At 37.3% G+C, this 16,305-nt stretch overlaps 1 protein-coding gene across 1 annotated transcript in view; it reads right to left on the bottom strand.

The window, feature by feature from the left end:
- Positions 1-12,525, bottom strand: part of LOC109108854 (semaphorin-4B-like) — a 53,712-nt gene extending 41,187 nt beyond the window's left edge. Inside the window, exon 1 of the mRNA XM_042775175.1 lies at positions 11,996-12,525. The gene's annotated coding sequence lies outside the window, so the exon portion shown is untranslated. The remainder of the gene's footprint in view (positions 1-11,995) is intronic.
- Between the last annotated feature and the right edge of the window lie 3,780 nt (positions 12,526-16,305).

Genomic DNA, 16,305 nt, shown 5'->3' with positions numbered 1-16,305 from the left:
TCCAGGAGTCCCAGTATAATACAAACCAGTCTGGAAGAATACCTGTGCCCTGCAGTCCTGGAATCCACCAGCCTCCCCAACCCCAATTTATACTTCTGCGTCGGGTGCGCGTAGTAGGTACGGCGTAGCATACGCATTGACGTGTACCATACGTCGTACCCTTCGCCGTACCCTGACGCGCACCTCCTCAAAAATGTAACTACGCGTCGCGACGACGCGGACTGCAAGATCTGTGATTGGTCGGCTTGGTAGTATCACGTTTCCTCCTACGCATTTCCGGAATGATCTTCTGCTCTCTGGACCGCCCGCCATTTTTAAATTCCGAAATTCAGTGAAGAGCCAACATGGAAATGGACCAAGTGACCGAGCGATTAATTGAAGAAGTGAGGAAATACAGCCATCTGTATGACTCCTCTTCGGGAGATTACAAAGACTGCCAGACGGCAGCGAATTCGTGGAGGGAGATTTCCTCTAACGTCGGTTTTCCACACAGTGGAACCCGCTCGCGTCAACTAGCGTTTCGGCGGTGTAACTGCAGAGCAAAACAGACATACGCAGAAGTATAAATGCTCACGACGGCGTCGCCTACGTGCGTAGCCTACGACGTACACTACGGCGTACACTCGACGCAGAAGTATAAATTGGCCCTCCCACTTACATAAATACTTGTTTATTACAAAAACATCATGAGTTTCATAGACACAAGAAAAGACTTCATTTAAAAATTATTTTAGGTTATGGATCCTAATTCACTATTGATTACTTATTGATCCTTAACATTTAAAATTAAATACATAAATATATATAATTAAACATACAAATTTAATATTCAATTTTATTTTATTTAATTATTGATTGATGTATTTGTATTTAGTATTATTTAATACAATAAAATACAATTAAATTTGATTTTTTTTAAAAAAAACAAGCATGTTTAAATTAGATAAATTAGGTATAGACATTTGCAGCTGTGATATCCATAGATTTACAAATGTTAGCCAACTGTTTTAGAAACACATGGAGTGATGTTTGAGTGACACAGGTGAAAAGAGCCTTAAAAGTAGTCTGGTTTTGAAAGTAGGTCATGGCCTGCTTTAACACTTTACTTTCATTTCTAAATGTTTTCAATTGTTTGGCATTATCTCACCATCTGATTTTATGTATTTACAGTGGTGCTAATATTGGCCTGAGTGTTAACAATAAGAGCAAACTACAACGTTCTGTGCTACTTCTGCTTCCTGTTATGCTTGGGCTGCTGGCAGTACTATAATGGTTTTCTTTTTAAGCTAATATCTTAAATATATTATTCTGATATTTCTACCACTAATATTCAAAAAGACAAAGCAGAGGCTTCGGATATGGTTAATTAAATCAAGAAAAATAAGCCTTCAGAGACATTCATCTTTTTTTTAAAGAATATAATCCATTGAAAAAAAACGAATCTTATTTTTGTATTATGGTACGATTCTCTTTTTTGTCTTTTCTGTTCTTTTTGGCTGAGGCAGGAAAAAATCTTTTCATTGGCTGCTTGTGATTTTGAATATGCTTGATCATCCAAACGATTTGTAATTTATTCCTTCCTTTTATCCTGCACTTTGTTACTACTTTGTAGATACAGACCGACAATTGATGATTCACAAAGCATGATGGTGGTATCCTTTTATTGTATTGTATGTTTTCTGCTATAGATGGTGCAGCATGGAGAAAGTGCCTGCATTCCTGGGATTTAACATGAATAAGACAGATGTTTAGGGTACTGGAAAGTGTGCTATAGCCATCAATCACATCAAAGGGCCAATAGTACGGTGCGTGCAAGGGGGCCTTCAGAGCACTCGACCGCTCCTAATGGCCGTCAATATCTCTCCCATCGCTCAAACTGTCTTTCACAGCAAGATAGATTCCTGCCAGTGCTGCCTCCTGAACCCTCCTAACAGCTGGAGCTCTAACTCCATAGCTGCCAGTAAGAACTCTTTCTGATATCACTCTATAGTATTAGTTCTAGTTGCAGTCGTGAGCCTGATTACTCATTCAAGAATCAGAGGGAGTCTTTGTGCACAGAGGTGTTTCTCAGCAAGAGGGTGTTAAAAGCTCCAGCAACTCAAGACCTTGCTGTAAATGGCCCTATTCGCTTTTCAGTAATATTCTACGTTTGTTATTATTTCATGGTTATTCCTCTGCAAAACACAAAGGCATATCACCAACGCTAAACAAATCATAAAAAATCTGATGCTGGAGAAACATCTACTATAAAAAAAAAATTGCTTGCAAAATGTTATTTTGTTAATACATTTGAATTTTTAGAAAAATCTTCAATGGATAAAGATGTTTTGTGAGATTGTAATGGTGTAGTTATGTCTGAAGCTAACTGGCCAACCTTCTTTAAACTGTGTGTACAGAGAAATGGTTTATTTATACTTTACCATTGCAACATGATACCCCTCTACATAATCAATACAACATATTGCACAACGGCATTGCATTATTGGATCAATATAGTGTTGAAAGAATGGAACCCAAACAAGAATATATCCTGAGATGCACTGTCTGAGGATGGAGCTTATCGTTGAGCACAGATTTCTTTAAAAAAAAAAAAACATAAAACTTTATGTTTATGCACAGTGTTGTACATGTTAAAACATGTAACAAAATACTATTAAGCAGTATAGTAATGTAAAAGAAAAGAAAAGAAAAGAAAAGAAAAGAAAAGAAAAGAAAAGAAAAGAGTCCTGCATAATTAGGCTTCTTTCGGGTTCACCTGAACCCAAACACAAGGGTTTGAATATATAAAATAAAAATAGAAATAATAAAAAGGACTAATAAAATGAGTACTTGTAAAATAAAATAAAATGTAATGTAAAATGTAAGTAAAAAATAAAGTAAAATACAATACATTAAAATAAAATGTAATAAAATAATTTACATAACACTTAACATGGAATCCTGACCTTTATCTGTCATGGTGATGGACTGTACTTGTCTACATGCAGAGCACACTCATCTCTTCGATCAGCATTTTCACATTCTGCTGAATCAGATAGCTGATAGTCAATCTAAAAAGCATTTTATGTGGGCTTTTTGCATGTATCCAGATTAAACCTTTACTGTTAAGCAAAGATTGATGACCATTTATTACTGCTGTTCACTTGGAAGCAACCCAAATGCATCCAAACGATTGAATGGGCGTCAGTGTGCCAATCACAAACAATAGAATCGAGGCAGAAAGACTGCAGCAATCCGTTTCTATGGCTGTGAGTCCCAACACTGCAGTCAGTCTGCGCTCTGCCTGACAAGAGCTCTTGTCAATGAAATGAAATGCACTCTGTGCTTTTAAACCACAAACTTCAAATACCCATTACTGAGATTAAATCTTTGCCCATTTTCACATATTTCATCAAAACCGTGCATGTAAAATCTATCAGCAGCACTATGCAATTGGATCAGCACTTTGTCTATTAGCAGGAGCTCTTGATTCACCGATGGTGGGAATTTATTCATGCAGTGCTCATGCTGTTACAAAAGAAACCTGAGGGTCATTTGGGGCTGTTACGCTGCCATAACTAAACCACTCATCTAGTCTGCTCTGTGCAAACACTGACTGGTGGGTGATCTCATTGCATGCAGCTCAATAAAACACCGCTCACTCTAGGGCCAAAGAGAGCAACGCCACCCCGGCAGTGGCATCTCAATCATGCTTGTGATCCAAACAATACCTCACAACTCAGATATTTTGAGTAAATTCCACTCCACGCACAATTGAGTCCTAGACGACGGGCCGTGACCCTGGAGGACGGACTGACCCATAATTAATAGGGCCGACATGGGTCACGTCAATCAAAGTGGCAGCTTACTAGCATAATGCTAGGCACATGAAAAATCTATATTTTGCTTTTTTTCTGTGTGAGGAAAGAGAGTGCACTTTAGCATCATTTTAAAATGACAGAAATAAAAAATTAGAATATACTTAAGTGTGAATTGAGTATAATATTTTAGGACACTTAACTGCATGTTAAATGAAATTAAATAAAAAGCTATAATAGTTTAAACATAAATGCAATTAGCAGAACTTTAGATGCTTTTTGGACATGAGTACATCTTAATATATAATTTCATAATTACTTATGTACTGATAATCATTTATGGTGAATAAATCTAATCTTTGTAACTACACATTTGTAATGAAGCAGCAATTTAGTAAAGTTAAAATGTATTAAATGTATACTTTATTATGTCTTTCTATTTAATTAATTTAATATACGATAAACCTTTTCTTTTTAAGGACCTATTTTTTCCCCAGTATTTTTTCAATATATGTGAAAAAATTATACAATATATATATTCCTTTATATTACTATATATTCTTTTATTTCAGAAGTGAATGTGTAATATATATGAAATAACACACTACAGTTAAAATTATAATTAAGCACTTTTACGTATGTTTGTTAACACATTAAATGAAGTGTCTTTAAAGCACACAAAATTATTTTTAAAGCATAATGATTTTAAAAGTACTTTAAAGTAAAAGTAAAACTTGTGACTTGAGTCTCCTGTTAATACTTGGGCAGAATTAAGGTAACTTTTATAAACAGCCAGATTTACAGAGAAGATTTGCAGTGGATCAGCTGGCAATTTACAAAACACTGATGTCTAATTAGAGGGTAGGTGTTCAGAAGGACACCACGGCTCAAGCTGAGACGTGATGAAAGTCCAGTTAATCCAGTATGAAACAACAAGTTCCAACACCACCTCTTTTAAAAGCTGCTTAAAGGAAACCTTTTCATGAGCGTCTTTTTATTTTGGAGTGGTGGGAGGAAGCAAAATGCTAAAGGAGGGGCTCTTTATGAAAGGAAGTATTGGAATTACATGGTCTAGTTTCACCTGGAGGTGTGACTGAGTTTGTAATTCAATAGTGATTGCACCACCCAGCTCAGGTTATGCAGGTCATAGCTGATTGTACAGAAGATGAAAATGAAATTATGCATAATGGGCATGCGAATCTGGTGTTTCTGTGCCAACTAACAGCTCAACATGATTCACATGGGTGACCATCTTTGTTTAAGAGAATCTCATCCAACACATTAGATGCAGCCATGATGCCAGGAACTAGACATAAACCTTGATGTGAAGTTGAGATTGCACTGAGAACCAGTCATAGCCTGTATTTTATCACTCATTTCTAGGTTATCTGAAAATCATTCAAATTTGGATCATTATCAGGTGATAAAGTTCCCAATTTTAGCCAGATAAAATACAACCTATCCTTTTCAGCAGAACATGCTACATCAAAAGGGAAATTAAAATCTTAGCAGAATGTTTTTTTCGACAGACATGAGAGGCATTTTCAGCTCCTAGACATATAAGTTGTTATGTATGCTTTGATCTCACTCATATTACAGTCCTGATAGCAGGATAAAGCCCCATCTCTCCACAGCTCTTTGAAGCAGCACTGGGTTTTTAGCAGTGGATGATGCAGAAAAAGTTCAAGCGCAGAAAAAAAAGGTCTTTCAGACTTAAAATGGATTTGGAAAAAACTACATCAACCAACACTTTGATTATTTAGAAAAGGTAAAATGGGACATTTTCCTGAGCTTGAACAAAATGAAATAGTAGAAGAACAAAGAACTGAGAAATAATATCTACACCTGAAAGGATGCACAGTTGGCATGGTCTGTATGGACAACTGTATGTTGGTAAAAGGTTTTATGGGACATAATATAATAAAAGTATACAAAACCATGGCTGTTCATGGGCGTATCAGTTATGATTTTACATATGAGTTGAAGTGTACGGCACATAAAGCATGACCTCGGCCTCAATAAGCATGCCACATCTTTGATCCACTTTAATAAATCATTCAAATGGCAAGCGTATCCTACTTGTCTCTCTTTCTCACACGCGTCCCCTCTTTCTATACAAACCCTATATTAGGGCTGCCTGTACTGTACTTTTCACGCAGGAAGCTTTCAGGCTGTTGTTGGTTTAAAGCGTTGTTCCAGTTGGCTTCACTTGGCATACAGTACAGTTCCACACACACACACACACACACACACACACACACACACACACACACACACACACACACACACACACACACACACACACACACACACACACACACACACACACACACACACACACACACACACACACTGCATAGGTGAAAAAAAAAAAAAAAAACCTGGATTGCAGATATCGCTGGATTCTCTGGATTCTCTGACCATATGGCTCAGAAACGTAAGATAAGTTAGCATATAAAGGCTCCCAAATAGCTCTGATGGAGCATTTAGGAATATGAAAATGCATTTTGAGAGTGTGGAATTCAGAACTATGTTAGTTTTAAATCAAGTGGCAATATAGCAAATTAGGTTTATGAAGGCACAGCTGGGAGTGGGACCACCTCTATGTGAAATTTTCATTGTAAAATGAGTGACACTTTTGCAAGCTTTGGGATGAAGTAAAATGATTTTCTGATTACATAAACAGTCTGAACTGGAAGTCCTGTATAATTTGGCTACTTTTGGGTTCATCTGATCCCCCAAAAAACAAGTGTCTGAATATATAAAATACAAATGCAATATAATAAAAAGAACTTAAAAATAAATAAACATTCAATTAAACTTATAAAATCAAAGCCTTTATTATTTAGAAAAATATGTAGTCAGTTCTTGTACTATTAGTCAATCATTATAACTCATCCCTATTAAAAACTATAATGTTTTTTCCTCTATGTCAGTGGTTCTCACTTGTACTATTAGTCAATCATTATAACTCATCCCTATTAAAAACTATAATGTTTGTAAATGCTATAGCTCCGGACATCCCTTCACTCCCTCACTGTCACATCAGCAGCAACCCTCACCTCTCTCATACATATTTGCAAGGTTACAGCAGCTTTAAATCATTAAATATCTCCAAAATAAACCTGTCAGCTCAGATCAGGTAACAGAAGGAGAAAAAAAATAAGTAGCGTGGCATAAAAAGCGGCATGCAGAAAAATGGCAGAGCAGTTGTGGTGCGAATCTCTGCGTAGTCAGGGTAAGGTATGCTCGGAGGATCGAAGAAGCCATTAGTAGAGGAAAGGCCACAATCTGGAATGCTCTGGGAAGATATCAGATCACAGACCGTCTGTGTATGTCAGTGTGCTCAGTGCGGTAACAACTAGGTTAAGGTCCATTAATCAACTGGGGTAACTAATGAATGCCATTTTAACTACACATGCAAACTAATACACATGTGATTTACACACACACATACACATACCACATTCTCACTGGTCTAAGAGTCACGGACACACTTCAGTGTCCTGGTCTGTTTAAAATAGACCTGCATAATATATGAAACTCAGACTCAGGAACAGGTGTGAGACAGAAGGTGTCAAAGTGTGTGTGTGTGTGTGTGTGTGTGTGACAGTGACAGTGACAGGCAATGCACTAAGAAAAAAAAAGACATACTTGCCCCCATGAATGACCATTAAAACTCCAAAAGTTTGTATGGTACAAAATCAAATATTGTATCATGCAAAAAAGCCCCCTCTGCTGACAGGATTTCTCTCTGTTTCTTTCCAGCTTGCTCTCTCTCATCAGGGTCAGAAGGACAAGCAGGCAAATACTAACGTTTGGTCTATTTCCAGCTCTGGAGCGAGTTCCCACGTAAGGCTCCTGGGATGGAGAGAGAGAGAGAGCATGACTGGGAAACCAAAGGGGAGGCCTGTGACGTCCCTTAAAGACGCATGTTTAAAGACTTTCCAGCAGTGAGCAAAAACACAGTGGCTGCTCTCCCCCCAAGCCTCAAGTACTGCTTGCTTTACAAAAAAACTATGTGATCCCTGTCAGAGCTTCTGACTCTCGTTCCCACTGTCTGTCACCTGCACATCATGTGTTTATCAGTTATTTCAGTGGGCTATGTGTCTTATCCCTGCTGAAAAAAATGTTTAAACCAGTCTAGCTTAAACTATTTTAAACTAGTTTTACAGTACACTCTCAGAAAAAAAAGGTACAAAAGCTGTCACTGGGGCGGTACCTTTTCAAAATGTACACTTTTGTACATTTTAGGTACTAATATGTACACTTTAGGTACTAATATGTACCTTTAAGGTACCAATATGGACTGTTTAGGTACAAAGGTGTGTCTTTTGAAAAGGTACCGCCCCAGTGACAACTTTTGTACCTTTTTTTCTGAGAGTGTAGATGGTCTCTTTTAGCCTGGCCAAGCTGGTGTTTAGCTAGTTTAGCTGGATGACCAAATGGACTCCTGGCCTGACTAGCTGAAAAATCCCAGTCTGGGATTTTTCAAACTATAGAAAAATCCTCCCAGTCAACTAAACTCAACAAGGGTTTAAGGGTTAAGAGTTTCATAGGGATAACATAATCACACAGCTCTCAATACTTAAAAGAAAAAAAAAAGAAAAAAAAAAACCTAGACCAACCTAAGCTTGATTGTTGGTCTTAGCTGGTTTAAGATGGTCTCCAGTCTGGCCAAGCTGCTATTTAGCAAGTTTAGCTGAGCAGCCAACTGGTCTTACAGTCTGACCAGCTGAATAGTGTCCAAAACCCCTTTAAAACCAGTCTGGGAGACCAACTAAGACCAATAAAACCTATGTTGGCTGGTTTAAGATACTTTTTAAGACAACTAAGACCAGCAAACAATCTTAGGCTGGTTTAAAGGTTTAGGGATAGAATAATCGCATAAAAAAAAAAAATAAAATAAATAAATAAATAAATAAAGGTCTCTCAGCCTGGTCAGTTTAGCTAGTTTAGCTGAGAGATTAAAAATAATAATAATACATACATACATAAATAAATACATAAACGCACAAACCTTTCTAAAATCAGCCACAAGACTAGCTACAACAAACAGCACAGGTGGCATAATAATAGTTCCAGTCTGGAAGGCCAACTAAGACCAGCAAATCAACTTTATTTTATTTTATTTTATTTTTTACAGCTCTATTAAGGCATTCCCAACATTCTTTTCTTCCAGTTTTAATGATATGGATCGTTGAGCATTACAGTAAAAAAATAAATAAATAAATAAAATCCCTCAAAGTACACAAGATTGTTGGGGAGTGTCACATAAACATATAGCTGTCAGAAGTTAATAACATAGAAAAAGGGATTGTGTTTGTGTCTTATAGTGTTTGTGCCTCAACAGTGTGTTGCAACACTTGGCAGAGTTTGAGCTCCTGCCAGAAGAATATAGGAGCTTATTAGACTAGTGCTTATTTGCATTCCTTGATTCTACTACCAGAGCCCATAACTGACCCAGTTCTTTAATCCAGCCAAGTTAAAGAATCTCTTACTAACACACACATGCAGAGGCAGGTATATAGTAGCCAGCCAAGCATGAGGAATCAAAGCTAAAGCTGGAAAAATAGCCTTGGGATCTAATGACTGGGATGGGAAACAGGTGGTGCGTAGAGGTCTGAGAATGGACAGTCTTATATTCGGTAAAGATACTACAAAGAGATACAGCCTGCATGTGTCCTGCTTTTACTTTTGACCTAATATGTAACAGACTGCTGCTACGAAGTCAGCAGGTTCTTTTTTCTGTATCTTATTCTTATTCTTTCCAAGCTGGTCGTAGCTTGTTTAAAATGGTCTCACAACCTGGATAAGATGGTCTTGGCTGGTTTTAGATGGTCTTCCAACATATTCAAGCTGGTCTTAGGCTGATAACCCAGACTTTGAATCTGAAAAGTGCCCAAAACCATACAAAAAGCAGTCTGAGAAGCCAACTTAGATCAGCAAACCAGCTTATGCTGGTTTAAGATGTATTAAGTTTGTCTCCAAGCCTGACCAAGCAGGTGTTTAGCTAATGTTGCCAAGCAGTCAACTGATATTACAAACTGACCAGCTGAAAAGTGTTTAAAACCCCTCTAAAACCAGTCTAGGAGGGCAACTAATATCAGCAAACCACAAAACCAGTACACCAGCATACTCAATGCTTAAAAAGATGGAGTAAAAAATCTTTAAACCAGCCTTAGCTGGTTTGGTGGTCTTAACTTTATTAAGATGGTCTCCCAGTCTGGCCAAGATGGTGTTTGGCAGTTTAGCTGAGCAGCCAACTGGTATTACATGCTGGGAGACCAAGTAAGACCAGCAAACCAGCTTAAAAATGGTTTAAGTTTATTTATTTTTATTTTTTTAACGTCTAAATGTTTCAGAAGGGCCAGGTAACTTTTCCAACTGTCCATTCAATTGCACTCTCAGACTTTTACACTCTTTTGTCTAATAGTTTATTGTGTTGCATTGTGTGTGACAGGAGCCGTAGTCAGGCTCTGCACTATTAATATAACAGGCACCGGGTTTTGCCAACTAGCCAAACACTTTCTGACAGCCTCACACAGGCCGACCATTGTCAAGGCTCCTGTAGCCAGAATGCTATTGCCAGCCGCTGTCTTTATAGATCAGACCAAAGAAAAACACAGGGCAAGGCTAACAGTACAATCATCCCTCTCTCCCTGATGCTCTTCTTTCAAGTCATCTTTTCCACCTCTATACCTCTTCTGTCACACACCAAACTTTCCAAAAAACTTTTCTAAAAAAATTACCATTCCCTCAGCGTTTACACAGAGAAGTAGGTCTACAGTGTAAACGGCATGAACGGGCAGCTCTTTGAAGATGGCTAAAATTGCTGTATTTTTTACTGTTTCCTTCAATTCTCAGACTGGAGTGGTTATCTCCCATGTGCAGCTGTCCAACAAGCTGCTGGCTAAAAAGAAAAGAAAATCTCTCATTGGACATGAACTTAATGTGCAGATCTGCAGTGACTGCACACACTCACATGAATATAAACATGGTCATCCATGACGACCTCACTACTAATCCCAGGTTCTTTATATTAATGTATATTATATTATATATTTTATACTGTGGAACACAAAAGAAGATATTTTGAAGAATGTTTTTACTATTTCTGTCTATACAATGAAAGTCAATGGGGTTAGAAGCATCTTGAACACTTTAATTGTATCGCCAAAAACTGCTGAGAAATTTTTCTAAATATCTTCTTGTGTTCCACAGAAGAAAATAAGTCATGCAGATTTGGAATGACATGAGGGTGAGTAAATGATGACAAAATGTTTATTATTGAGTGAACTATCGCTTTAATTCAAGAGCACCATGTAGTTTTCCCATGTAATTCATTTACCATGTAATGCTATTCACTGAGATAACCAACCCACATGTCAAAAAAGACCATATTTTACTAAAATGGTTTCATATTTAGTTTACTTTGGTTGGTAATGCATTAATAGTCATTAATCTTTGGATGACTAACAGTGCAAAACAAGCAAGAAGTTTGTGATTCCGACAAACACCTGCAGTGTCCACTCTTGTCCTTGACACAATCACTCTCCAAAGATGCCAAAACCACATGATCTTTTAATGGAGAGCTTCACACTTCTCACTTTCCAAATTTTCCCTTCACTTGCAAAACCCCATCCAGGGTTCATGGAAAGTTCCTCCACGCCGACACCGCTGCCTGCCACATATGCTCCCATCTGCTGGCAGAGAGTGTGCGCAAAGATACTAAACTCCACAGATCAAGAGACAGAGCTTTAAGCTTCTCCAAGTCAAACTGCCAAAGAGCTCATACACACCGGCCAACCCAAACTGCAACACACCCTGCAAAACTGATCGTTTGAAACCAAACCCAAACAAACTTGAGGCACTTGAGGCACGCATACAAACAGAAGCAGACTGAGCTTGCTGTCCTGTGATCTGCTACGGACTGATATCACCTTTCAGATAAGGTCTTACAGCAGAGGGATTGTCTTGTGTCAGCACACACCCTCCCCCTCCATCCCTCCTGTCCCGGCAGCCCCCTGCAATAACAAACCCCCGTGCAGCCACGCCACTCGCCTGGAGTGTCTAACGGGAGAGCAGCGTTATAAAACCCTTTCATTTGCACACTAACCAAACACTCCCGCAGACACAAATCAATCATTAACAGCAACCAGTTAAAGTCACTGAAGCAAATAGTGCTGAATACTTACTCTCTTTCAGACACAGGTTTCCAACTCGTTCCTTACAGAAGAAGAAAAAAAGTCCCAATGGAAATCAGAGTCCTTAAGGATTGCCAGTAGATCCAGCTTTGGAGACTGCCAGTATTATCTGTTTAAAGGTCTGGGTGTGGGATTGGTATTACAGAGCTCACACTCATGCCCTGTCTGCTGCTGTGACTGAATGTGTATCTGACACGCTGGTGTAGTAAAGCCTCCCTCTGGCTTAATCACTGCTCCTCCCCTCATGCTCATAGTAAGAGAAGCAAAGCGAGCGAGAGAGGGAAAGGAAAAAGAGAGAGAGATAATCATTGATAATCATTACAAAGACTGGGAGGAAATCACAAGATTTCTTGCTAACCTTTAGTTTCAGTTCTGGTGGTTAGGCTCCTTAAACTTGAGTTTCAGTTTTCAACACTCTTTCCAAGCTTAAATGATTAACCCAACTGAAATCAAGGAAACATAAACTGTTGGCAGGGAGTTATAAATTTAAAATCTATTTCAAACTGTGTTCTTTAGAAGTAGAGTCAGAGTTTAGTTTATGATTCGATAGACTTACGAACAACAATGTAACTAAATATTCAGTGTTTGGGGGACTAAATGTAAAAGTTCAAGAACTTTGGAAACATAATGATCAACCACTATCCTAAACATTTTATGGGGCATATGTCCTCCTCAGTATGTATAATTAAATTAAATTAATAAATTATAATAAATTTAATTATATTAATTATTAATAAATAATTAAATTAATGGTGAATAAAATAAATACATAAAATATAATTGTATTATTATTATTATTATTATTATTATTATTATTATTATTATTATTTAAATTATTATAGTTATTATTAAAAATATTACAGAACATGTAATTATATCAATCAGTTATTAAATGAATAATGAATAAGAATCAAATAAATACAACTTTATTTTCTTTCTTTATAGTCTTATTCTTATTCTTATTATTTAATAGTACATAGAAATAATTAGTAAAATCTTTCTCTTCTTACTGAATCATGGTAACGTAAAGCCCTATGAATTACCCCGTGCATGAAATTGCTATACAAATTAACCTTATCTATGATGGTTACAGTCCTACAAGATTCTAACTAACATCTATAAAGCATAATATGTGAGGCAAGACAAGCATGGTGTAGTCCAAAAAAGGTCGTCATTTGAAACTATAAGTATTCCTAAAGTTCAACAAGACACCGCTTGCCCTCGGCTCACGTTACAACACCTTCAGTGAATAGTGTTATTCCTGGATGATTGGCAGTACCCTTCTAGCATGTGAGTGACAATATTCACAGAAATGATGCATTATAAAGCCGTCTCCCAAAACACGGTATTTCCAATCAAAGTCCAAACAGCCTGAGACACTTCTTTTTATGCGATTATTGTTAAAGAAGACTCACATCACTGTTAAAACCAGTCCTTAAAATGTCACGTTAATGCTTAAAATGGATGGTGCTGGAACAACTGCAACATCTCAGTGACAAATCATCTAATCATGGCCTAGTTAACAAGGGAAGAGAACTATAGAGTGCAATAGAGGAACAGTCACAGTTGGGAATCCCTGTGACTGAAACAGTGCTGCTAATTATGTATTGAGGGGAAATGCTAAGCAGGCAGATTGAATGGTAGGTTTGGGGTGTCAGGCATCGGGATGCCGTCATTAGGAGATGGGGATGAGCCAAATGCAGACACAAGCATGTCATGGGAGCCGGGAAGCAGGGCTGAGCCACTTATCAGCCTCTTACTAACAGACGCCAGATGTAGACTGGGACTCCACCCCCTTTCTGTCCCTTTACACCAGTCAGGCCAGGTCTACCATTACACATGTCATTTTCAAAACTACTCAATGTAGTTACCCACAAAAAAAAAAAAAAAAAAAGTGACAGAAAGAAAGAAAACACAAACTACAGTATCAGTCTAATCAGAGATGCCACAGGCTCTTAAAAATAAAAGGTCCTTGAAGAAGGCATCCATGAAGAGCCTTCAATGTTCCAAAAAGTTCTTAATAGTGGAAAAGGTTCTTTAGATTATTAAAATGTTCATCACATTAAGAAAATATGGTTCTTCCAATTTTGGAAGCTCTTATGTCAGTTTAATATCAATTTTCATAATGTAATTTCAGAAAATAAAGAAGTAAAAAAAATAAGAATATCTTAAATTCACTTGTCCTCAGTCAAGATGCATTCTGGCAGGTTAAAATAATCACTATTATTTCCAACCACTTCCTTCCCATCATCCAGTTCTTGTTTTCATTTAACTGTCAGTAATTTGGGTTCAATGTCCTCTTTTTCTTATTTGCAAACTTTTGTTCAATCACTCTTGTGTAATCAAACACGGACAGATCATCCTGTATGACATATTAACCAAATCGTGCATCTACTTTGTTTAGACATGCATGTAAAGATTCAGAAACAAACATTTTGTCATTTGACCCAAGAGCATCTCAAATCTGAATGCAAACTTCATCAGCACTATGCAGATCCACAAAGTGTCTTTTTTCCCCTCTCTGAACCTCTTGGTTGACTGATGTGGCGTGAAAATCTTACAGACAGCATTGCCATGGTCCCCTCTGTCTCATTTGTCATCTGAAGGTAAACTCTCTGGGCTTCATGTCTACCCAGAAAGGGGAAGCATTGGCTCAAAAGTTTTCAGCTCAATTAATCTCTCTATAGGGGGTGCGTAATCCTCTAAATTGGAACACAGATTAGAGTTGTTTAGATTATTCAGAACTGACATCTTTACAGAGAGAGTTCACCCACTAATGAAAATTTACTCACCCTCATGTTGTTCCAAACTTATATGATGTTCTTTCTTCTGTGGAACTAAAAGAAGACATTTTGAGAAATGTCTCAGTGTTTTTTGTCCATACAACAAGTTGTTTTGGACCCCAGTGAAATTCATTTTATGGGCAAAAAAAGTTTTAACACTGCGCAAAATATCTTAAAAAAAAAAATACAGAATTTGTTTGAACAATCCCTATTAACTTGTCTTGTTAACCAGAGAAGCAAAAACATGTGTTCTAACATCAATAGACATCATTTGAAGTATAAATTCTTAATAAATCTTTATAATACATATGTGTGCAAGTAATGGAAAGAGCAAAAACACACTGAAATAACTTGAGCATCAATATTCTTATCATTGACAAATAGTTATTCTGACCTCTATAGATTTGAATGGGAATTGCAATCATCCTCAGTTGTGCTCTAACTTGTTAAATTACGAATGAGACTCTTGTTGCAAAGATACTGCTTTCTAAAGCACATTCTCATGCTGAGACAAACAGTGATTAGTGCATAGGTTGTAAACTGAGTTTGTTTTGATTTGATGCACCATTCTCTTCTCTAAATCTAAATCAACAATTGTGTCTCTGTGCAGAGACTGACAGATAGCCAGCACCACAGGAGGTGACGGCAAAGCTCCTTCTGAACAGGATTATCAGAATGAGACAAATAAAGACGCTTGGCTTATGTTTTATAAAGCACAACACTGATAACTGCTTTAACCTGTAATGTGCTGAATGGGCATGTTTACAGCCTATTGTTGTTATTTACAATATTCTGATTAATAAATGAAAGATCAGGGCCTGTCTAATTGTGTTTAACTTCAGTGTATAGTAAAATCAATACTGATTTAGATATAATAAACCATCCAGAGCCAATTTATAGACTGATAAATGATAACGTCAGTAACTTAGTTTCCTCTATAGACCAGTTTGTTCACTAAACACTAATTACAGTTACGCCGATTACAGAGCCGTAACACTGATTACAGGTCAGTCAAAAGGTGAAAGTGGTACATCACATTGCTTCAAAACTTGACTGTTTACGCTGTGACAAGCAGTGTGTAAATCATGAAAATTCATGTCATATATAGAGGCATCCAACTTCTTTTAAAAGCATATTTGAGGGAGAATGTCTCCCGGGGTCCAGATTAAATTTTGACTGGTGAAAGATCAAAAATACTTCTCACATTTACTTTCATCTGGATGACTAATGTCCCAACCTCATAAAACCTTACAAGCTCTGCCATCAGCGTGTGTTGACGCCAGCACTCATCAAGAGCCCCCAGGCCTTTAGCTTCTGTCTCTTATCTGCTTTTGAACCTTGTGATTAGTAGAAAGTTACTGTGAACACTGCATTTTCAGCTGCTTTAGTCAGCTGGAAAAATTAAATGGTTGTATTTCTGTAAGAATTACATAAAATGTGAGTCTGGTACGGCAACAACCCATTACCAATTATTTAAACAACAACAACATATTGTAAAATGATTACTTACATATTTTA

This window comes from Cyprinus carpio, chromosome A18 (genome assembly GCF_018340385.1).
Source record: "Cyprinus carpio isolate SPL01 chromosome A18, ASM1834038v1, whole genome shotgun sequence".
NCBI classification, from domain to species: Eukaryota; Metazoa; Chordata; class Actinopteri; order Cypriniformes; family Cyprinidae; genus Cyprinus; species Cyprinus carpio.
This window is presented reverse-complemented; position numbering and strand designations above follow the sequence as displayed.